This window comes from Zootoca vivipara, chromosome 16, assembly GCF_965207765.1.
Source record: "Zootoca vivipara chromosome 16, rZooViv2.hap1.1, whole genome shotgun sequence".
In the NCBI taxonomy this organism is placed as follows: Eukaryota; Metazoa; Chordata; class Lepidosauria; order Squamata; family Lacertidae; genus Zootoca; species Zootoca vivipara.
Window position 1 is genome coordinate 36604946 of NC_142599.1, and position 24446 is coordinate 36629391.

The following is a 24446-nucleotide window of genomic DNA, read 5'->3' on the forward strand; positions in this document are numbered from 1 at the left end:
CTGAGCTACAATTCCCAACATCCTTAGCAAATGTGAATGTAGCTTTAGTGGGATAAAGGTAAAGGTAAAGGGACTCCTGACCATTAGGTCCAGTCGTGACCGACTCTGGGGTTGCGCGCTCATCTCGCGTTATTGGCCGAGGGAGCTGGCGTATAGCTTCCAGGTCATGTGGCCAGCATGACAAAGCCGCTTCTGGCAAACCAGAGCAGCACACGGAAACACCGTTTACCTTCCCGCTGTAGCGGTCCCTATTTATCTACTTGCATTTTGATGTGCTTTCGAACTGCTAGGTTGGCAGGAGCTGGGACCAAGCAACGGGAGCTCACCCCGTCACAGGGATTCGAACCGCCGACCTTCTGATCAGCAAGCCCTAGGCTCAGTGGTTTAACCACAGCGCCACCTGGGTCCCATAGCTTTAGTGGGATGCAACCCTGTAAATTAAAGAACTCGGGCTTGAACATACAATTGTAGAGTTGGAAGGGACCTGGGCGTCAGGTCATCTAGGCCAACCCCCTGCAACACAGGAATCTCACAACCATCCCTGGATGGACTCAAACCACCAACCTTCTCATTAATAGCCAGACACACTGACCCATCAGTCTGAGAGCCTTTCAGTATAAAGGTCCAGGTTCCCCGTGAAGAGGGATTGATTATTAAACCACTCTGTTAATAGTAGCTGTGTAAGGGGAATAGGAGTCTACTAAGAACTCTCAGCACCTTGAACAAACCACAGTTCCCAGAATTCTTTGGGGGAAAGCCATGGTTATTTAAAATGGCAATATATTGCTCTAAATGTACAAGGGGCTTCCCCCCCGCCCCCGGCTCGTATTGCTCATTAATTACCCTCCATTATTTACTACATTTCTTAACTGCCCATCATCCCAATGGCATCATAGTGTGTTGCTACACAACATACTGTGTAAGTTAAAATACAACATTTCAACATATACACCAGGGGTAGTCAACCTTTTTATACCTACCGCCCACTAATGCATCTTTCTTGATGGTAAAATTTCCTCACCCCCACCAGTGCTTGATGGAAGGAGGATTCAGCTTGTGCTGTTGAACCCCTTACTGTCCACCTAGAATCCTGAAACGCCCACTAGTGGGAGGTAGGAACCAGGTTGACAACCCCCGATACAGTGGTACCTCGGTTTCAGTACACAATTCGTTCTGGAAGTCTGTACTTAACCTGAAGCGAACTTTTCCATTGAAAGTAATGGAAAGTGGATTAATCTGTTCCAGACAGGTCCACGGAGTACTCAACCTGAAGCATACTTAACCCGAAGTATGAGTGTAATTGGTTCTGGAAGTCCGTACTTAACCTGAAGCGTACTTAACCTGAAGCAAACTTTCCCATTGAAAGTAATGGAAAGTGGATTAATCCGTTCCAGACGGGTCCGCGGAGTACTTAAACTGAAAGTACTCAAACCGAGGCATACTTAAACCGAGGTATGACTGTATACACAATAAAGCAGAGATAAAAATGGTAAGTTAAATCCCTTTGTTGACTCTTACACACAGTCCCTCCGCACTGCTGTACCTTCACAGCTGCCTAACTCCATATTCCATGGTTTTACAATCTCCTGGACCATCAGAGACTCTAGCACACACACTCTAGATTTAGGCCTGTGGGTCTGCTAGGTGTTGTAGCCAAATGGTTTACTCACATATAGTTCTAAAATGGAAGGTGTGTGGAAAGATTTGGATGGAATCACCTTCCCCATGATGTATCTTAAAGGCATCCAGAACGACATTGTTCAAAAGGAGACTGCCTTTCTTTATCCCAAAAGTTGCCCAATGTTTGTTGATCTGTAGGTTTCCGACAAAGACAATTAATTAAGTTACACAGCACAGAATCAGAACATGGTCAGGTGCCTGTAGTATTACAAAAGTGATCCCATTATTTCCTGGTGAAACTTTTCCATGGGGTGGGGCCCATCCATCAAAGATTTGCTCATGGCTTGAAGGACAATATTGCTCACACTTGCTCAAGAGAGGAATTTCATTTCCAGAAGTAAGGCAAGGGGACCGTATAAAAGGTCTCGCCCTCCAAGGTTCCAGACATACACGTCTGATCTTTGCTACTGCAGCTTTTCCAGTTGGCATTTGGGGTAAGTCTGGAGATACCACCTGCTCTATTGATTGTATCTGTGGGAAGTTTGAACTTTGATTATTCTAGATGCATGGGGATAACCTAATTTCCAGATTAGGTGTATTTGGGTTGCAGCTAACTACATTTGACTTAGAGTAGACACATTGAAATGAATGAACCTTTGTTAGCCATGTCTATTGACTTCACTGGCTCTACTCTGAGAAGGATTGGCATTGGGTACAAATATTTGAAAACCAACAAACTGTAGGCATTGGTGAACTAAGGAATCAAAAGAATCTTTGACTAAATAAGAGTTGAGTTTTCAATTAAAGAGAATGCATCTAGCCAACAGTTTGAGTGGCACACACAGGGACATATGAAGAGTCACAGCTCAGTGGTAGAACATCTGCTTTGCCTGCAGAAGGTCCCACACTCAACTCCCAGCATCTCTTTTTTAAAATAATATTTTTATTAATTTTAATACAAATCCAATAAAAGCCACATTATCACAATACCAAATTACAATCCAATTAGAAACAGAGCCAATGATTCAAAAACCGAATTAAACAATTTGAGCATCTCAAGGTAAACTCCCAGCAACTCAAGGTAGAGCTGAAATGGCCTCCTGCCTGAAACTAGCCCTGAAAGAACTAGGGTTCAAGGTATATGTTCTTCCTTAAAGATATTAGGAAGCATTGTCAACTAAGACAGACACTTCTTTAGTCCGGATTACTTGCTTTGCAGGATGAGTAGATTGTTACAAACCCGGGGTACATTGAGTGAGCCCCACAACAGTTAAAAATGTTGATTTATTTACTTAACATTTGTATCCCACCACTTTTCCTCCAAGGAGCTCAAGGTGGTGTACATATTTCTGCTCCCCCTGTCTTATTCTCACAACTACTCTATAAGCCAAGAGTGTGGGACTGGCCGGAGGTCACTCTGTGAGCTCCATAGATGAGTAGGGATTCAAATCTGAGTCTCCCAGGTCCTAGTCCAACACTCTAACGACTATACCACACTGGCTCCATTTAGGAATGGATTTCATTATCTAACACAGACAGAACATTATAGATGCCTCCTACAGGAAAGGAAGGCCATTATATTGTGAGCTGCTTTGAGTGGAAGACTAAGAAAGGTATGCTTCTGCCGGACCTTCTCTGAAAGGCTATTTCTTCCTTTCTCACAGACCTCCAGATTTGACCGATATCAAGATGTGCTCCCGCAACGATAGAGGATGCCACACCAAACCACAGGACTCCTGCCACACCAAACCACAGGACTCCTGCCACAACAAACCACAGGACTCCTGCCACAGAGGTGGAAGTTCCTGCCATGAGGACAGAGGCTGCCAACAACAACCTCCCGTGGTCATCCCACCTCCATGCATTCCTCCTGTGGTCATCCCACCTCCATGCATCCCTCCTTGCCAGCAGCAGACGAAGCAAACCCCCCAGTGGCCACATCAGCAGAAGTAGAGAACATGAGACTCCCCAGGAAGATATGTTTGTTGGCTGAAGGGTCACCATCTTCCGTTCTGAGTCATTGTTAGCTAAAAGAAATGGCTGGGGGATAGCTTGTTGAATGCCTTTCTCTCTACATAAAATCGTTTCAAATATTTTCTCTGTTGGGCACTCACTTCCTAGTGTCATTTATCCATCCTGAAATATAATTTGGTGAGAAAAGTTAACTGTTTTCTGTTTTGGCCTCTATTTGGGCAACAGTAATAATTAAAATCATATACAAAAATAAGACATGGTGCACTGTTTCTTTTGTATATTTGTGGCTTAATGAGCTGGCCTATTGAGAACCTTGAACTCTTCTTTGTTTTAAAGAGAAAGTATGGCTTCTAGTCCATAAGGACTTTAAACAATGTGTTTAGTGGGTGAAGGGCAACATTGACTTCTTAGCTGTGTTTGGCTAAAAGAAAGAAAAATATTGATACACATCTTCCTCAAACAAAAATCTTCTTTTCTCAATGGCACAGAAATACTCTGGCCTTTTACTCCCCTTAGTATGTAAAATATGTGTAAAATATTAACTGTTTGCTGCAGTTTTACATAGGGTTACCTTCCAAGTGTCCCTATTCTCCAGCAACATCTCTGTTTTAGAGAAGCCATCCCAGTTTCTGATTTGATTCTGGAATGTCCACGTTTCCTTAGGATATCCCTGTTTTCATTGGAGAAATGTTGGAGGGTATGAAAATCCAGACACAAACAAATTGTAGAACTTTTTTATATATAAAAATGCCAAAGTTGTTGAGCATTTCTTTCTTCTTTAGAAAAAACACCAAAATTGTCGAGATTTTTAAAGAAGTTTCCCAAATGCACAAACCGCTCAAGTTTTTGGTTATGTTGCCAAAAATCCAGGACGAACTGCTGCTTTTGGGGAAATTCCACCCGGACATCACTTCCACCACTGCAATCCCACTAATGTCCGGGGGAATCCAGGCATATGGCAACCTTATCCAAAGGCATTTTCTGGGCATACTGGTGTCCCTTTATACATTTGTGCTTAAGCCTGCATCTCTAACTCCTCAACATTTCATTTGTGCATTTGTGGCTTAAAGGGTTTGCCCAGGTGTGGGTATATATATAAAAAAGAAGAATTCTCTGGGTGTCAAGGTCCAGGTGTAGGCTTGCCAGGCGTCCTCTTTTTCAAGGAGGCTTCCTCTTTTTCAGGGGTAAAATTTGAGCCAATTTGCATTTATTGGCTTTGAATGGCTGTCATAGCATCCTCTTTTTTTCACTTCAAAATATAGCAAACCTAGGTTTGGGGCAAGTCCTCTTGGGTGAGAGAAACTCAAGGGAGATTTAAAATCACAAAAAAGGCAGCAAAGTAAAATGTGGGAATATAGGCTGTTGCCATGAGAGCGGCAAATGTCTCAAACTTTAGTCCAAGTGACCCCCCCCCCCAATTGCAAACTTTCAGTTCATCAACAAGTGTAAAATCTGCTAGTTCCCGATTCTCAAAAATAGCTAAAAACTGTGTCACACGACTGTTGCAGTCTTTCTTGGGTTCAAGCATTACTTTGACTAGTCACTGAAAACACTTACTTGTAAATCCAAAGGCTTCCAGTAAACTGTCAATCATCTGAGCAGCTGTCTCACAATTGTTGGTTTGAAGTAGCTGAGAGTCTGAAAGTCTATCTGTAATAACAGCTGAATCATCCTGCTGTTCCCATTTGCATATTAATGCTTCATCATCACTAGGCTGTTCCTGTCTGATGCAAGAAATGACTCCATTGGCTAAAGTTACTGTCTGTCAGTCTGTGCAGTCAGGGGCTATGAGCAGCGATGGGATTTTGAAAATCCATTGTAAAAATAATTTTTAAATGCCAAAAAGAATCAAAATTACAGCAGGGAAAATACCTCAGAAATATATGTTGCCTGGTTGCATGGGAAAGAGGAGCGATAAACCTTCCAATAACTCAGAATAAAAAAAGTGCAAGAGAACAAAAGGGCTTTGTTTGGGAGAGACTAAAATTCAGGCTTTAAAAAAACATTTTGAAAGTCTTTGGGATGTGAAGAGAATTTTTCTATATGCAACAGCCACTGCTAGGTTATTGGTTGTTAAAAATTGCAGATCAGAAGAAGTACCATCCGTGGCAGATTGGCAACATAATTCTTTTTGAAATGATTGAAATAGCAAAAATGACGGCAACCATTAGAATGCAATCTAACCAAAATTTCAAACAGGAATGGAAGTGTGTAGACAAATACATGATTAAAAGATGCTCCAACAAAAATTTATTGATATGTATAGACTGATCTCACAAAGTGAATTTAAATAGATATACAAGAATGTATGTTTAATTACCGGTATTAAGATACAAGAATACAATCACAATAATAAAGTTATAAAATAAAAATTAGGAATTCACAGGTGGAAGGAAGACATAGGGTGAGACCAAGAAGTAAGTAAGAAATGAGTAAATGTTGATAGATAATGGAATGAAAAATGTGAATTTACAAGTAAAGTGTATATGTAATATTATTTAAACATTTTGTATATGTATTGAGATATCAATAAATAAATAAATGGGGGAGGGAAATCATTTTAAAGGCTGAAATTCATCTGAGGATGTGTGACCCAGGAAATAATAATAATAATAATATATTAATATTTTAATACTTATACCCTGACCATCTGGCTGGACCTCCCCAACCACTCTGGGCGGCTCCCAACATAATATTAAAAACACGATAAAATATCAAACATTAAAAACTTCCCTAAACAGGGCTGCCTTCAGATGTCTTCTAAAGGTCAGATAGTTGTTTATCTCTTTGACATCTGATGGGAGTGTGTTCCACTGGGCGGGCGCCACTACCGAGAAGGCCCTCTGCCTGGTTCCCTGTAGCTTCACTTCTCTTCATCCAATAATATCTCGTAAGGAGGATGTCATGCCTCTACCTGTATTTCCTGTTATACCTGTTAAGGAAAGGAATGATGATTCTCTTCGTTGTATTACAATATCCTCCTTGGTGCTGCCAGGGATTTGGGGAGACATAAACAAAAAAGAATTTGCATTGGCAGGAAATATGATTTTATCGTTAGAGATTGCATGGGGCTGCTGCTGCTGCTGCTGCTGTGTACATGTGGATTCCAGTGCTATTGGAGTTCAATGTACACATACTGCAGGATGGAGAAGATGAGGCTCAGCGATAAAGAGATGGCTTTAAAATGGCTTGATCAAACATCACTGAAGCAGTGTTTAAAGGAGGGTGGGTGGCGTTTCAGAGGTTTAGATGTTTACAGATGCCCTGCATGTTTTAGATGATTTCCTGCCCTAGAATCTCCAGGTCTCAGTAATTTATAAATTATTGTGAAAAGAATTAAGAATAGATGTATTGGAAATTTGAGTTTATAGCAATAATTATAGTAACAAAATGCATAATTAGAAAGACTTTATTTTTTATTTTAAAAAAATGAGTCTTTATTAATTTTCGAGATATACATTACATAAATAAAAATGAAACAATATTTAAACATCAATGAATAAATAAAACTTCAATACATATTGTGTATTCATTGTTTGAGTCTTTATTTACATCCCCCTCCCCCCATACTGTCTCCCCTTCTACTTCTCAGCCTTCACTACGCTATGCATTAAGTTTTCTATTTTCATCTACACACTATAATTTTTGAATATTGGTAGTTTTGATCCTCCTTGATTCTTTCTTAATCCTCAATTTCAATTTCTTCTTCTTTTTCTTTTTCCTTTTCCCCCTTTCTATCTCTCATTTATTTGGGCCTTTAATATTCTGAGAAGAGATTGGGTTTTTCCACCTGGCATTTAATATATTATATATAAAGGAATAAAGAAAGAAGAAAGCGGGGGGAAATTGGAAATTGTTTATAGAATATAATTAGAAAGACTTTAGAAAACCATCAGTCGAGGTTGAAGGAAGTCTTAGGCTGTGCTAGCTAAAAAATTCAAAACGATGTTTAAAAGGATGTTATGCTGGAAAATATGTGCAAAAACTAATTATTATTATTATTATTATTATTATTATTATTATTAAAAAATATCAAGGTCTCCATAAATTTCCATCTGAAATCTTGGGTAAGGGCTGTTGGTCAGTCTGTGCAGTCCTGAACTAGATGGATCAATTGGTTTGAGTGTGGGGAGATCTGTATAGTATCTTTAAAGAATATGACTTTCCCTAAAGAATAATGGAGACTTGTTAAGGGTCCCCCGGAATTGTATCTCTGTGAGGCATAAAACTAGGTACAAGGCAGTTTCCTATTTTCCTTCGTTACTTTCCCCATGCAAACTACTCGCACACAGTTCATGCACTGACTTGTGAACTGGAATGGAATGCGAGGCATTTTCCCAGGGCAAAATTAATCCAAAGCGTCTCACATTCTGAATGCCCTCAGTTGGGATTCAGGTTCTCTGTGAGATGATCCTCAATGAAGAAGCTTCTCTTAAGGCAAAAGCAGTTCCACTGCATTCAAAAAAGTATCTTGACCACCTATACACCAACATGAAGACCATAGCTGCCAAGTTATCCCTTTTTTTAAGGGAAATTCCCTTATGCTGAATAGGCTTCCTCCTGAGAAAAGGGAAAACTTGGCAGCTATGATGAAGACATTTAAGGAGATCTTAATGGGGCTGTGTTCTTTTTGTAGTTTCAGGACCAGCAGCTGCATTGGCTTCCAGCTTGTTTCCAGGTCCAACTCAAAAGTGTTCACATTCATGTTTAAAGCCACAAATGACTTAGACCCCAGAAAGACCACCCCCTTCCCTAGAAACTCTCTCAGGTGTTCAGATCAGCAGAGGAGGGCCTGTTGTGGTAGCTCTACCACCCTCAGAAGTTGGGGATGTGTGACCCAGGGAAGGGCATTCTCTGTGGCAGCTTTTAAGTTGTGGGATTCCTTTCCCACAGAGGTGCCTTCATTGTATAGTTTTCATCATATGCTGAAGAAACACTTCTTGACTATGGCCATTCTCACTTGATATGTGGTGTTACAAACCATCCCAAACTGCAAGTGGTGAGAGAATCCCGTGGTTCTAGGTGCTTACCCAGGTTCAGTTTCCTTGGAATGAACGTCAGTGGCGACTGGGCTGCTTACACATGTACATAACTGGAGCATAGGATGGAGGGGCTCACAGCATTAACACCCCACAAAAGCTTGCTTCTCATAACCTTTAGCTTTGGATCAAGTGTGTCTCTGTGCCTCCAGCTTCCAACCTGCTTTCAGTTCAGCTAAACACATTATCTCTGACTATTGTTCTCCTACCTAGCAGCTAGATGTAGGGGGCACCCATTAGCCGGGGTGGGGGTGGGGTCATCATTTAGTTGTAACTATTTCAATTTAGTTCATTCTTTTGGGATGCTCATGAAGGCACATGTGCCGAGTTGTGGTCATTGTCTAACAAGAAACTTGTCTGATATAATATATAAACCTGTATTAGATTCTAACCCACATTGGGTACATGACCCCCAATAACTGGAAGGGATTCAGATTGACCCCACAAGAATATATATAGAGGGGAGGCAACCTCATTGAGCTAGTAATTTGTTTTAAATTGCTTCTAACGATGTATTTTTTATATTGTGGGAACCCACCCTGGGACCTTCTGGTGAAGGGCAGGCCATAAATCTTATCATGAAAATCACCATCTCAATAGTTCTCAGGGGGACTCCTTACAGGGACCCTCCCCCAGTCATCCTGACCAGCACGTCGCCCAGTGACAGCGCTAGCAGCGGGTCAGGAGGAGGGAATGAGGAATGGAGCGGAGTGGAGAGGGGGCTCTCAGACGTGTCAGAGCCTAGGCACCGACCCAGCTGGCCAGAGGGGGGAAGGACAACGCAGCGAGGTGCCGGAGCCTCTGCAACGCTCCAGCCAAAGGACGGGAGAAGGAACGCAGCCCCTTCCGGTGCCCAAATTGAGGGCACGCCCACACGCAGGGCTAGGGGGAGGCGCTTTGGGGTGCCCAGGCTTTTATGCTGACCAAAGAGCCGGAAGCAGCCATTGCCGGGTTCTGAATCGGACTAGGCAATCATGTTGTCTGATATCTCTGCACTGTAAATAATATGCACAATCAAACTCTGAAAGACAGAGCGGACTGGAGCGTCTTAACTCGAGAGTAGACACAACAATCCCCTGACAATAGTGTTACTTTTCTTGGGTTCAAGCAAAATAAAAAATTCCTTCAGTAGCACCTTAAAGACCAACTAAGTTTTTATTTTGGTATGAGCTTTCGTGTGCATGCACACTTCTTCAGATTGGTACCTCGACACGCAAAAGCGCAATGAAGCAGAACTAAAAACAATGGCTACAAACCCTTATGCCCAGAACCCACTGCTGTATTCTCACAGCAACCAAACTCTCCTGTAATAATGTTAGTGTGCTTTGGCATCAGATATGCCCATAGCTGCCAAGTTTTCCCTTTTTTTAAGGGAAATTCCCTTATACTGAATAGGCTTCCTCGCGAGAAAAGGGAAAACTTGGCAGCTATGGATATGCCCCTATTCTGGGTAATGAGGGACTCCTCCACTGTCAGGGACTCTAGCACCATCCCCTCCAACATTTCTCTGATGAAAATAGGGGTGTTGTCCAAAGGAAAAGTGGGACATTCCAGGATCAAATCAGAAACCAGGATAGTTTCTGCAAATCTGGGATTATCCCTGGAAAATAGGGACACTCAGAGGGTCTGTAGCAGGTTGCAGGTGCACACTAGACTTAGGTCTGTGGGTTTACTAGCTGTTTTAGCAAACTGCATTAGTCAGACATAGTTCTAAGGCAAAAAGTGTGTGGAAACATTGAAAGAAACAATCACCTCCATGATGTGTCTAAAAATATACAGTAAAACGTCACCCAAAGTGGTTGTCCTACCGGATATTGCCTTTCTTCATCACTGATGGTTATCTTCCCCATGATCTGTCTTCAAAAAAATCCAGTAAGACGTCCTTTGAAAGGTTTGTCCTGCCAGGCATTGTATTTCTTTATCCCAAAAGTTGCCCAATGTTTGTTGATATGCTGGTTTCCGACAAAGGCAATTAATTACATTACATGGCACAGAATCACCCCCTGGAACGTGATCTGGCGCCTGCTGTATTACATACATGATCCTATTATTTCCTGGTGACACTTTTCCATGGGGTGGGGCCCATCCATCGAAGATTTGCTCATGGCTTGAAGGACAACATTGCTCACACTTGCTCAAGAGAGGAATTTCATTTCCAGAAGTAAGGCAAGGGGGACCGTATAAAAGGTCTCACCCTCCAAGGATCCAGACATACACTTCTGATCTTTGGTACTGCAGTTTTTCCAGCTGGTATTTGGGGTAAGTCTGGAGATATATTTGTGGGAGGTCTGAACTTTGAATCTTCAAGATGTATGAGGATAACCTTGTTTCCAGATTAGGTGTCCTTGGGTTGCATCTATCTACATTCTACTTAGAGTAGACACAATGAGATGAATGAACCTATGTTAGCCACGCTGATTGTCTCCAATTAGCATTGGCTTTGAAAACCATCCCTGGGCAGAGATTTTAAGTGAAATCTGCTAGCAAGTAATTGATGGACTGTAGGCATTGGTGAACGAAGGAGTCAAGAGAATCTCTGACTATGTTCTTAACTCAGTAGTAGAGCACCTGCTTTGCATACAAAAGGCCCTAGGTTCAGCTCCTGGCATCTCCAGGTAGGGCTGAAATCACCCCCTGCCTGAATCCCTGGAAATCCACTGCCAATCACTGTAGACAATGTAGAAATGGCTCAATGATCAATGATCTGATTCAGCATGTGGCCACTTCCTATTTTCACGGATAGGTTAGCCCTGAAGGCACTAAAGTCCAAGGCAGATTTTCTCCCTTAAAGAGATTAGGGAGCATTGTCACCTAAGGCAGGAGTTCATTTAGTCTAGATCAGGGATGTTCAACAAGTCGACAATGATCTACTGGTAGATCCCCAGGGGTTTTTAGTAGATCACGGTTGATCTCTGGGTCCCTTTTCTTAGCATTGGTAAAACAGAATCCTGCCCCGCCCTCCATTGTTGCACAATCTGCAGAATGGAAGATGGAGTCTACTCAGTGAGACTGTTTGTTTCCCCAGCGATCTGTTGGTGAGTGGCTGTTCCCCTTTCTCCATGGAGTTTAGGCTTGAATCCCCAAAAATCGGGGCCTTCCTCCTCCCTAAAAAAAGCTCAACAACTTTGACCTGAACCCCACTGCCAGTTTTTAATTCGGTGTGTAGATTGCAGTCTCTTGGGAGTTGGCCACCCCTGGTCTAAATCACTTGCTTTGCCAGATGAGCATACTGTATCTTCAGTCAAGGAGCAACAAAGGGGGTGATGGTTTCCCCCATTATGAACCTCAATATAGGTACACGTTGGCCTCAGCTACCAGGAGCACAGAAAGCTGCCTAAACTGACTAGTCTAGATTAGAACTGTTGGCATTGATTGGCAGTGGTTTTCCAGGGATCAAAAAAGGGATAATCCCAAATCTACCAGGAGATGCTAGATTGACAAATGGTTTGATTCAGAAAAAGGAAGCTTTATACATTCCTGTTTTACAAACTTAGATATCCAGTGTACGTTGGGTGTACACTGGGTGAGACCCACAACACATAAACCATTTATTTATTTACTTACATTTGAATCGCATCATCATTCCTCCTCCAAGGAGCTCAAGATACATAATATTCATCTTATACATTTTATCTTCACAACTCTGTGGAGTAGCTTGGCCTAAGAGGACTTGACTGGCTCAAGGTCACCCAGTAAGATTGGTGACTGGGTAGGGATTTAAACTCAAGTCTCCTAGATCTTAGTCTGGTGCTCTAACCACTAAGCCACACTGGCTCCATTTAGAAATCGATTTGAGCTTTTAACACAAACAGAACATTATAGATGCCTCCTACAGGGAAGGAAGGCCACTATATTGTGAGCTGTTTTGAGTGGAAGACTAAGAAAAGCATGCTTGTGCTAGACCTTTTCTGAAAGGCTGTTTCATTTCTCACAGGACTCCAGATTTGACCAATATCAAGATGGGTTCCCGCAATGATAAAGGATGCCACAACAAACCACAGGACTCCTGCCAACAGCAACCTCCTGTGGTCATCCCACCTCCACACAACCCTCCTGAGGTTGTCCCTTCACCGTGCCCAAAACAACCTCCCGTGGTCATCCAACCTCCATGCAACCCTCCTGAGGTTGTCCCACCACCGTGCCCAAAACAACCTCCCGTGGTCATCCCACCTCCATGCAACCCTCCTGAGGTTGTCCCATCACCGTGCCCAAAACAACCTCCCGTGGTCATCCCACCTCCATGCAACCCTCCTGAGGTTGTCCCATCACCGTGCCCAAAACAACCTCCCGTGGTCATCCCACCCCCTTGCCAGCAACAGATGAAGCAAACTCCCCAGTGGCCATGCCAGATGAAGTAAAGGAGACATGTCTCCCAAGGAAGACCAGTTTGGTGTCTGAAGGGCCAACATGTTCTGTTGTGAGTTGCCTCTGGCTGAAAGAAGCGGAACATCCCCCAGAACCTATTGCATGTCTTACTCCCTGCATAAAAATGTATCAGATAGTTTCTCTGTCTGGAACAGAAATCCCAGCGTCTTTTATTCATTCTGAAATGTGATCTGAAAAAGAAAAATATATATCCCTTTTCTGCTTTGGTCCCTGTTTAGACAACAGTAACCAATAAAATCATATGCTAAGTTAAGACTGTATGCTGCAGTTCTTTACACTGGTGTTCCTTTTTTACATCTGCTGCAACTCAACATTTTCTTTGTGTGTGCATTTGTGAGTTAAAGGGGAACTGTTGGCACTCCAGATGTTCTGCAGCATCTCAAGGGCCAACGTTTCTCCAGACCTATGTTAGCATCTTGAGGGAACCCTAAAACATAGCTGTCAAGTTCTCCCTTTTTATAAAAAGGGAAATTCCCTTATGCTGAATAGGCTTCCTCATGAGAAAAGGGAAAACTTGACAGCTATGCCCTAAAAATGAGATAAAATCAAGAGTCTAGTGACCCCATGTGGTATTTAAAAACCAGCAGTGTCTGAAGAAATCTCTGAGTGCCAGAGGAATGAGCAGAACCTCCTGGTGTGTGGAGATGTGTGGAAATACAACTCTGTACAGGGGGGGGGGCAAGGGATTTCCTAACAACTCCTTAACAAACTCCTTAACAAACTTAAGTCCCCAGGATTCTTTGACGGGAAACACAAGTGGTTAAAGTTGGATCACATTTGCTTTAAATGTAAGGTGCAGATGGGGTGAGAGCTAATCCATCTTGGAAAGAGCATAAGAGGTCCCCTGCTGGATCAGGCCAATGGCCCATCTAGTCCATCACCCTGATGTCTGGGGTGAGCCTACAAGCAAGACATGGGTACCAGAGCACTCTGCCCACCTGCAATTCCCAGCAAATGGTATTCAAAGGGCTACTGCCTTTGACAGTGGAGGCAGAGGCCATCCATAGTGGCTAGCTGCATAGGGTCACCATATTTCAAACAGGGAAAATCTGGACATGAAATTTGTTGAGGTTTTTTTTGGGGGGGGGGAAGTTCCTATTTTTGAGCTATTTTAAGGGGGAATTGGCACTTCCAACATGAGATGCCATATGTCCAGATTTTTCCGGACATTTGGCCGATTTTCACCTGGACACTGTTAATGTATGGCTCCAGACGTATGACAACCCTAGAACTGATAGCATTGCTCTCCAAATTCAAGAGACAACCAAAACCAAACTATTTTTTACTCTTTTTACAAATAAAGGAAATTGGGCAAGACAACGTCCCCACAGAATATCATGGTATCTGCACATTGGGACCAATACCTGAATTCGAAAAGCGTCTGCAACTGGAAATGAACTGAGGTGTCTCCTCATCCAATAATCTCTCATGAGGACGATGACATGCCTCTACCTGCCTTTCCTGTGAAGAAAAGGAATGGTGGCTCTCTTCGTGGTATGCCAATATCCTCCTTGGCACTGCAAAGGATTTGGGGAGACGTGAACAGAAATATTTACATTTGCATGCACATTATTTTGTCATTAGAGATTGCACTTCAGGGGTTGAGAAAGCCCTGTGTGGATCCCAATGCTAATGAAGCTCATTATCCACATTTTGCAGGGTGGAGGAGATGAGGCTGAGAGATGGAGAGATGGCTTTACACTGGCTTATGACAATCCTGTGATGTAGTCTTCTCTAAACAGGCCTGCCTTCAGATATCTTCTAAAAGTCAGATAGTTGTTTGTCTCCTTGACATCTGCTGGGAGGACATTCCACACTGTGGGCGTGACCACCAAGAAGGCCCTCTGCCTGGTTCCCTGCAACCTCCCTTCTCACAGTGAGGGAACCACTAGAAGGCCCTCCTTAGAGCTGGACCTCAGTGTCCAGGCTGAACGATGGGGGTGGAGACGCTCCTTCAGGTATACTAGGCTGAGGCAATTTAGGACTTTAAAGGTCACCACCAACACTTTGAATTGTGCTCGGGAACGTACTAGGAGCCAGTAGTGTGACTGGTTAGGTAGGCCAAAATCTCACCAAATTTAAATTGCCCTCCTAAGTTATATTCTCAGTCCCAATAAAGTACACAGTTGCAAGCAGAAGCCTCAAATTAATTTAGAGCACTATTAAAAGTGTCAAAGGCGGGGACCGCCCTTTAATTAGTTTTGGACTAACATGCAGAGGACAAATGGCATACAAGATGAGATAAACATCAGAAGAGATGACTCAGAAGAGAACTGTGGTGACTGAAGAAAACATTGAATGGAAGCATTTCTTTGTTTAGATGCTGGTCGTGACTAGATATCAGAATCGGAACAGGGCTTGGCAGGTGGTACATAAACCTATCCCACCACTGTGTTCCCCATTCAGTTGATTTCAGCCACAGAGGTGCCTTCACAGTGTTTACAGTAAGTCTTTTTTCCCAATTTCATTTTTCTTTTCTTTACTTAGCCATTCAGCCAGACACCTTTCTTGCAAATGGATTTGACTCCAGTTCATTGGTCTCCCCCCAATGGTGAATATTGTGCCATATTGTGCCATAGAAAAGGGACGCGGGTGGCGCTGTGGTTTAAACCACCGAGCCTAGGGCTTGCCGATCACAAGGTCGGCGGTTCGAATCCCCACGGCAGGGTGAGCTCCTGTTGCTCGGTCCCAGCTCCTGCCCACCTAGCAGTTCGAAAGCATGTCAAAGTGCAAGTAGATAAATAGGTACTGCTACAGCTGGTTCGCCAGAAGCGGCTTAGTCATGCTGGCCACATGACCCGGAAGCTGTACACTGGCTCCCTCGGCCAGTAAAGCGAGATGAGCACCGCAACCCCAGAGTTGTCCACGACTGGACCCAACGGTCAGGGGTCCCTTTACCTTTACCTTTACCTTTATCATGCCATAGATTTCAGCGGGCCACTTGGTCTTTAATGATTTTTCTATTTTGCTGGCATAATAAAGGTAAAGGGACCCCTGACCATTAGGTCCAGTCGTGACCGACTCTGGGGTTGCGCGCTCATCTCGCATTATTGGCCGAGGGAGCCGGCGTACAGCTTCCAGGTCATGTGGCCAGCATGACAAAGCCGCTTCTGGCAAACCAGAGCAGCACATGGAAACGCCGTTTACCTTCCCGCTGTAGCGGTACCTATTTATCTACTTGCATTTTGACGTGCTTTCGAACTGCTAGGTTGGCATAATAGGAGATTATAAATGCTTGTGTGTGTGTGTGTGTGTGTGCTTAAAAATGTAATATGCTTATTTGATTGCAAACAGCTTTTAGAGACAACCTCGTCTGGAAATTTCTAACACAAGGAAACAAATGAATAGATTTACCTTGCCTCTTTAAACCCAAACACAGATGCAGTGAACACAAATTGTTGCACCACAGGCGAAACAGACCAGCTCAACCTTCAGAGATGGGGAGAACATTCCAATGAAGTGTGGAGAAACAGCCCCCCACCTCAAGCCTAATTTGTTAGTTTGTGTTAGAAGCTGCTAGACCAGGCATCCCCAAACTGCGGCCCTCCAGATGTTTTGGCCTACAACTCCCATGATCCCTAGCTAACAGGACCAGTGGTCAGGGATGATGGGAATTGTAGTCCAAAACATCTGGAGGGCCGAAGTTTGGGGATGTCTGTGCTAGACATTCTAGAGTATTGAATCTAAGTGCAGATGTTCCCTATGAGGTGCTCAAGGGCAACACTAAGAAAATTAGTTAATTAAGAACTTGTGGTGCAAGTTCTTTACAATAGAAGGGCTGAATGCCCATTTTCTTGAAGGCTTTGCCATATTAACTGCCTCAGGTTATGAGACTTGGGCCAATATTCCAAGGGCGTAGCCAGGATCAAAACTAGGGGGGGGCAAGCCATGATCATTCAGGGGCGGGGCCACAAAGTGGGAACGTGGGCGGGGCTACAGGGCCAGCTGGCCTGGCGACATCGTGGTGGCGGCAGCGGCGGCAGCGGCCACCTTGTGCTTCTGGGGCTGGCAACGGCGGCGGCTACCCTGCTTGGCTGGAGAGGACGGGAGGGTCAGGCAGGCAAGAGGGGGTGACAGGGTGGGCGAGGGCAAGGCAAGGCACGGCCACAGTCACGACGGCTCCGAGGCGTTGCTGCATATCAGCATAATATTTCAACCATGTTGTGGGTTCAAGCCCCACCTTAGGAAAAAATTCCTGCATTGCAGGGGGTTGGACTAGATGACCCTTGTGGTCCCTTCCGACTACAATTCTATGATTCTATTGATATATTGCCATAGCATATGCATCATTCTGCTTTCTTGAATTGTCCTACTCCTAGGCATAGCAGCCAACTCCTAGAGGCCTAGGTGCCTCCCCCCCCCCAATTACTAGTAAATACCGTATGTGAAAGAGTCATCCCCCCCATGTTGATGGGCTTTCTATGTGGGGCTTATCTGCCCCCCCCATATTTTATTAAGAATGGAAGAGGGAGGGAAGGAAGGAAGAAATAGAGAGAGGGATAACTCATATTTGTGGGTGCCTCTGGGTGACGCTGTGATGCTGGAACTCTGCAGCAAGAGGACGGGAGGGTCGGGCAGGCGAGAGGGGGTGGCAGGGCGGGTGAGGGCGAGGGAAGGCACGGCCGCAGTCACGACAGCTCCGAGGCGTTGCTGCATATCAGCATAATATTTCAACCATGTTGTGGGTTCAAGCCCCACCTTGGGGGGAAAATCCTGCATTGCAGGGGGTTGGACTAGATGACCCTTGTGGTCCCTTCCGACTACAATTCTATGATTCCATTGATATATTACCATAGCATATGCATCATTCTGCTTTCTTGAATTGTCCTACTCCTAGGCATAGCAGCCAAATCCTAGAGGCCTAGGTGCCTAACCCCCCCCCCCCAATTACTGGTAAATACCGTATTTGAAAGAGTCACCCCCCCATTTTGATGGGCTTTCTATGTGGGGCTTATCTGCCCCCCCCCCAGTATTTTATTAAGGATGGAAGAGGGAGGGAAGGAAGGAATAATAGAGAGAGGGATACCTCATATTTGTGGGTGCCTCTGGGTGATGCTGTGAAGCTGGAACTCTGCAGCAAGAGGATGGGAGGGTCGGGCAGGGGAGAGGGGGTGGCAGGGCAGGCGAGGGCGAGGCAAGACAGGGCCGCAGTCTCGATGGCTCCGAGGCGTTGCTGCATATCAGCATAATATTTCAACCATGTTGTGGGTTCAAGCCCCACATTGGGGGAAAATTCCTGCATTGCAGGGGGTTGGACTAGATGACCCTTGTGGTCCCTTCCGACTACAATTCCATGATTCTATTGATATATTACCATAGCATATGCATGATTCTGCTTTCTTGAATTGTCCTAGGCATAGCAGCCAACTCCTAGAGGCCTGGGTGCCTCCCCCCTCCCAAAAGAAATTACTGGTAAATACTGTATTTTAAAGAGTCCTCCCCCCCCCCCATGTTGATGGGCTTTCTATGTGGGGCTTATCTTCCCCCCCCCAAGTATTTTATTGAGGATGGAAGAGGGAGGAAAGGAAGGAAGAAATAGAGAGAGGGATAACTCACATTTGTGGGTGCCTCTGGGTGACGCTGTGATGCTAGAACTCTGCAGCAAGAGGAAGATACCGGTACACCTGTACAGGAGCCTTGTAAGCAGCTTTCTCTCTGCTTGATTTACAGCAGGCACGTCCAACAGGTAGATTGTGATCTACCAGTAGATTACTGGATGTCTGTGGTAGATCACTGCTAGATCACTGGCACCCCTAAAAAAAGCTCACCCAAATTTTTCCTCCTCCCTAAAAAAAGCTGAACTATGACCTGAAGCCCTAAACAAAAATGGGCCTCCCTCCCTCCTAAAAGAAGCTCAACAAGTTTGACCTAAACCCCCAAAACAGGGCTTCCCTTCCTTAAAAAAACTCAACAGCTTTGACCTGAACCCCCCAAAAGGGGGTAGATCACTCCCAGTTTTTAACTCTGTGAGTAGATCAGAGTCTCTTGGGAGGTGGCCACCCCTGATTTACAGTATACAGATGCAGGAGGAGGGGCAGACTGGAACACCAATGCTTTTTATAAACATCACTGTGTCTATCAAAGCTACAGGCCCCCCCCCTTCTTATTCACTTCCTTTTAGCCTTGCAGGGCCACCTTAGTCAAATTGAATCCTCTGCACCCTCATTAAATCGCCAATAGAACTGTTAATGTGATCCCTGAATGCCCATTAACAACTCCCACTGAATAACAATAGGGTGACTAGGGTGGACCTTGCCTGAAGGGATATTAAGTACTGGTAGCCACTTTGCTTTATTTATTTGATGTGTTTTTGTTACAGCTGTGTTCCCGCCCCCAGCAAGTGGAGAGCTGCTCTTGCTAAAGCAAAGCCCTTTCCACTTCAGTTTTTGGAGGGGCAAAGTATTGGTTATGGTCTGTAAAATACAATAATTTTTTGCTTCTGGGGGGGGCAGCTGCCCCCTCCTGCCCCCCCCTGTCTACACCCATGCAATATTCCCTTACATTTTGGGGTTTGGGCTATTGTATGGTAGTTCTCATCATGAAGGTGTAGTTGCTTGCCATGATGCCAGACTGAAGTTCGCCTTCCTGCTCAATTTCCAGTATTTTGTGTAAGTGTTGTTAGTCTTTAGCCTGATCAGATAGTTTTGTTGTTTTCTTTGCTTCTGAGTTGGTTTAACTTGTGTTGTCCTTTGAAATTCTCTTTCTCCAATGAACCTTGCTTTTTAAAATAAAGGGGATAGATAGATAGATAGATAGATAGATAGATAGATAGATAGATAGATAGATAAAACAGCTTTTCGTTTGAGCTCCTGGACCTGTTAACCTTGGCTGTACCCTGAAGATGGGTACATCACATGAAGACTCTAGTATTTGAGTGGTTGGATTTCAAGGAGGATAACCCTGCAATTTAGCCCTTCACAGAACATTGTTTGTTGTTGCTCTGTTTAATGCCAAGATTGCTTCCAATAATATTAGAAAACATATAAACCAATCCATTACATTCAGAATAATTAAAAATCTATCCATATGCATGGGTGCCATGTAAAGTGAGGAGGCAGCACTATGAAGTACAGTATGGAGGAGAGGGAGCCATAGACCATGCAAGAAGTATGTGCTATCTAGCCACACATCTCATTATGCATCTCCAAAGTGTGTCCACCACAGCCCTGAGGCTTTAGAATATTGCATATTGCCACTTGCCTATGGTGAGAAGGAATATACTGTAAAATAATGTAGCCAGGATGACTGTTTGCCTCCTCCAGTGTACTCAAGAAGAATAGATGGACTCAGCCCCTACAATATATTGCATTTGTGGATGCCAACAATGCTGAATTTTGCAGCTTGCAACTCCTGTGCCCCTGACGTTTGCTTATGCTGTTTCCTGGAAGTTTGCCAGCAATCTTCTTTAATTGATATTTTATTCTCAGATGCTAGAAAAATAATACTGGTGAGATGATTATGATATATTACCTGTAGTAAAAACTGTTATGAAATTTAAACTGAGTAACTGCGCTGCAGAAAATGGGCTGAGGAGACTACATGTTCTGTGCATAATTAAGAGAATGCAAAAATAAATCTTCCGCTTGGTTTTAATTATAGAGAATAACAGAAGTTACATTAGCTCTACAAAACAAAACATGACCCATCCATTGACCCACCCACCAGAGGCCCTGAGAGAGGTACACAACACTCCTTATATACTACTAGCTGGCCCTGCCACGCGTTGCTGTGGGTTACACTAGAGGTCAAAGAGAACAACAATTACCAGACCTTTAGAAGGCATCTCAAGGCAGCCCTGTTTAGGGAAGCTTTTAATGTGTGATGGACTTCTGTATTTTAATGTTTGATGGATTTCTGTATTTTAGAATCTCTGTTTTGTTGGAAGCCGCCCAGAGTCGCTGGGGGAACCCGGCCAGATGGGTGGGGTATAAATAAATAAATAAATAAATATAATTTGTGTGATTTCCTCTACCCTGTGTCGATCCATGACGTATCCCTGTGATTCCCCCACTCCTCCCCTCACCCCCCGGCTTATCCCTGTGATTCCCCCCTCATCCCCCTCCCTCATCCCTGTGAATTCACCAACTCTGTCCTGATCCATGACCTATTATGCCCCCTCTTCCCCCCACCCCAGTTTATCCCTGTGATTTCCCTCCTCTCCTCCATCCAACCCCCCCCCCCGGTTATCCCTGTGACCCGTTCATTTTGCACACAATCATTCTCCCAATGCACGTGTTCTGTAAAATTTTGCCCTGTCCCAACCCTGACTCCCCTACCCACGTGTGTTATGTGAACATTTATTCTACCCAAAGGCATGGCCCTGTAAAAGGCCCATATTCAGTTGATTCTATGCTGCGGCCTATTCGTCCCCCCACCCCCACCCAGGCAGGCCCCTAAATCCACTCAGCCTAGTCTGCAAAACCGAGGCGAGATACTGTGGAGAGGGCAGGTTTAATCCCTGTGTCTCCCCCCACCCTGTTCTGACCCATTACCTATCCCTGCCCCCTATTTGCCCCCCCATCCCCCAGGCAGGCCCCTACCTCCACTTGGCAATGTTGGGCCGTGTTGCTGCAAAAGGTCTGTTTTCAGTTGGTTGGGCCTTGTTGCTGCAAAAGGTCTGTTTTCAGTTGGTTGCTGTGGAATTTTGTGATTTCATCTGGTGGTGCGGCTTTCAAGGCAGCAGTGGGCGATCTGCCTTTCTATTGGATGCTGCTGGAGTCTTCAGAGCTTCTGCTGGTGATGTCTAATTTGGACACCAGTTTTTGTGTTTAATCATTATTTTAGGTATGAAAGCTTTGCTTTTTTGGGGGGAAAATTATGCCAGATCCCTCACTGATGGGCATGAAACGTTGTGGCCAAATTTGTTACATTACGGTTCAGCGGTTACGGAGAAAGGTTGTTACATCCGCGTGCGCAATGCCTACATTTATATATAGATAGATAGATATCCAATTGCTGACACAGCTTAATTAACACAACCTTAACAGCACCTGCTGAACTGCCTCACAGCTGCACAACTAGGTCATGATATTTATTTTTGGCTTTTAAAGGGATACACATCTTGTGAAACAATAATGAACCTTAATATTTAAACCATTCAACAAAAACTAGAAGGTCCTGAGGTGGATTACAGCAATATAAAATACAGCATTAAAACAGCTTAAAACAAATCACAAATGCAATTGGAGTGGGCCTCTCTCTATATTTATTACTTTGATTGTGATTATTATTAATAGTATATCATCTATATCCCACCTTTTATCCAAGGGGCTCAAGATGACATACATGGTCTTCCCCATCCACATTTAAGTGGGCCTCATGTTTATTCAATACAATCTCTTGGGGTGCAAAACCATACCTTTCACAGAGAGTCCTATTTCCCTTTTGGGGCAAGCATGAACCCAGACATGGTAAAATCAGCACCACTGAAAACTGGGCCAGAGATCTGGCCTGGCCTGCTGATATCCAAGTGTTGCAGGCTCCAGCCTGTAAAGTAAGTTGCCTATAACCTTTGGTTGCTTGTAATAAACCCTGAGCTGCTTGCAATCACCCTGAGGCATCAGCAGTATTTGAATGTCACTCGCAGCACTGTTTTCATTGCCTATATTTAGTCTGCCATTTACTGATCAGGAAATAACAATGCTTTGTTTCTGTTCCTGAATGGTATATGGACAGGAGGAAACACAATAAGAATACAAGTGGCTTTCCCCTTAGGCATCCCCTATGCTTCAGTGGCGGTGAAACTTTTTTAAACCATAGAAATACATGGTGAATACAGGGCAAATGTATATTCTCTACTGCCCCAGAGGGCGGAGACTAGGTCTGATTGGCACAATGGACAGGAAAACCTATTGTCAGACACAGCAGTTTGGCAATGCAACCAATGGCCTATAGAGGACTCTCCCTTGCTGAATACCTTTAAGCAGAGGCTGGATTAGTCATCCATTAAGAATGGATTATTGCTGCTGCTGCTGCTGCTGCTGCTGCTGCTGCTGCTGCTGCTGCTGCTGCTAAAATTTCTATACTGCCCTTTCTCCAAGGATCACAGGGTGGCTTACAATATAAACACAAAAACAATTAACAAACAATAACAAACTGTGCAGTGCACAGTTAAACTATGGAATTTACTCCCACAAAAGATAGTAATGACCACCAACTTGGCTTTAAAGAGAATTGGATAAATGCATGGCATATAAGGCTATAAGTGCCTACTAGACACAATGGCTACATTCTATTTCCACTGTCAGAAGCATGAAGCCTCTCAGTGTGATACCAGTTATTGGGAATCACATGTGGGGAGAGGACTGTTGCGTTCAGATTGTGCTTGCAGAGTTCCCATAGTTCTCGCACAGTTCCTCTTTGAGAACACGATGCTGGATGAGATGTGCCACTTTGCATTTCTTAGTGCAGAAAGTATTGATCTGATGTGTAGAGATCTTTCCTATTCTAATTAATTCAAAAGGGTTCTGGAAGCTTCTCTGTGTGAAAGAAACAAGCAGAAGGTTCATGATGTTTGGGTTATTCCTTCAGAGAAGCCTAGTACAGCTGGCTTAAACTGGTTCTGTTTCTGTTATCTCTTCTTCAAGGTCATGCAGACTATAAACGTAGGGCCTGAAGGAGCCTGGGGTTCACTTTCTCTTTCTATCTCTTTTCCTTCTGGTGTGGTGTTCTGTACATATTGTGCTTAGTGTTAAGGTTTAGACTTGTTATAAGTTTTTGTAAGTTTAAGTCTGTTGCAACTGGATTTCTTATAGACAGTACCAATCCTGAATGTATTGGATTTGTGACCATTATGCTAATTTGCCTTCAGTTGCAGTAAAGCTCTGCTAGATGGAATATTAATTGCCTCTGGTCTATTTTTGGGGAATCTTGCAATATGTTTAAGTTGTTACTCTGCTAACTCCACATTGGAATCTACCCTGGATCAATACTGAGTAGAATTCCATGACATGTTGGACTATGATGAGCCTTTGGCCTGATCCAGAAGGGCTTTTATTATGCCTTGCTGTTGCATTCTTCTTCGTGAACTGGTCCTGCAGTGCTGCAACAGCCTCCATGGCAGCTCTCGGCACAAGCAAATCCCCCGCCATTTTGGCATTCTCCAGCAGGGCGGCCCCAATAATCCCGACAGCCTCCTGAAGGCCTGCGGACACAGCATGACCCTCTTTGGCAGCAGTACTCTGTGGCTGTACCAGTGCAGAGAGGTTGACTGCCATAGCAGCGGTAATTGTGGCCTCCTTTGATGGGCAGATCTTTGTTACAGCAAGTCATACAGGCTGTGTTTTTGCCATAGCAAAATGGCGTGCGGCGGGTATCCAGCCAAGAACCTGCAGGGTCGTACCATACTGAGTTCAAGTTGAAGTATGACTCTCTTCCAGAAGAGCAGGTCATTATGTATCCAGATGAGTGGGTGGGGTGGGGCTGGAA

The 24446-nt window shown here is 44.1% G+C and overlaps 1 long non-coding RNA gene across 1 annotated transcript; it reads left to right on the forward strand.

Moving 5' to 3' along the window:
- Window positions 1–2081: 2081 nt before the first annotated feature.
- LOC148683187 (uncharacterized) lies at window positions 2082–3847 on the forward strand. Its single transcript, XR_015947405.1, has 2 exons — window positions 2082–2114; window positions 3285–3847. It is a non-coding gene; the product is annotated as an uncharacterized LOC148683187 (long non-coding RNA).
- Window positions 3848–24446: the final 20599 nt, after the last annotated feature.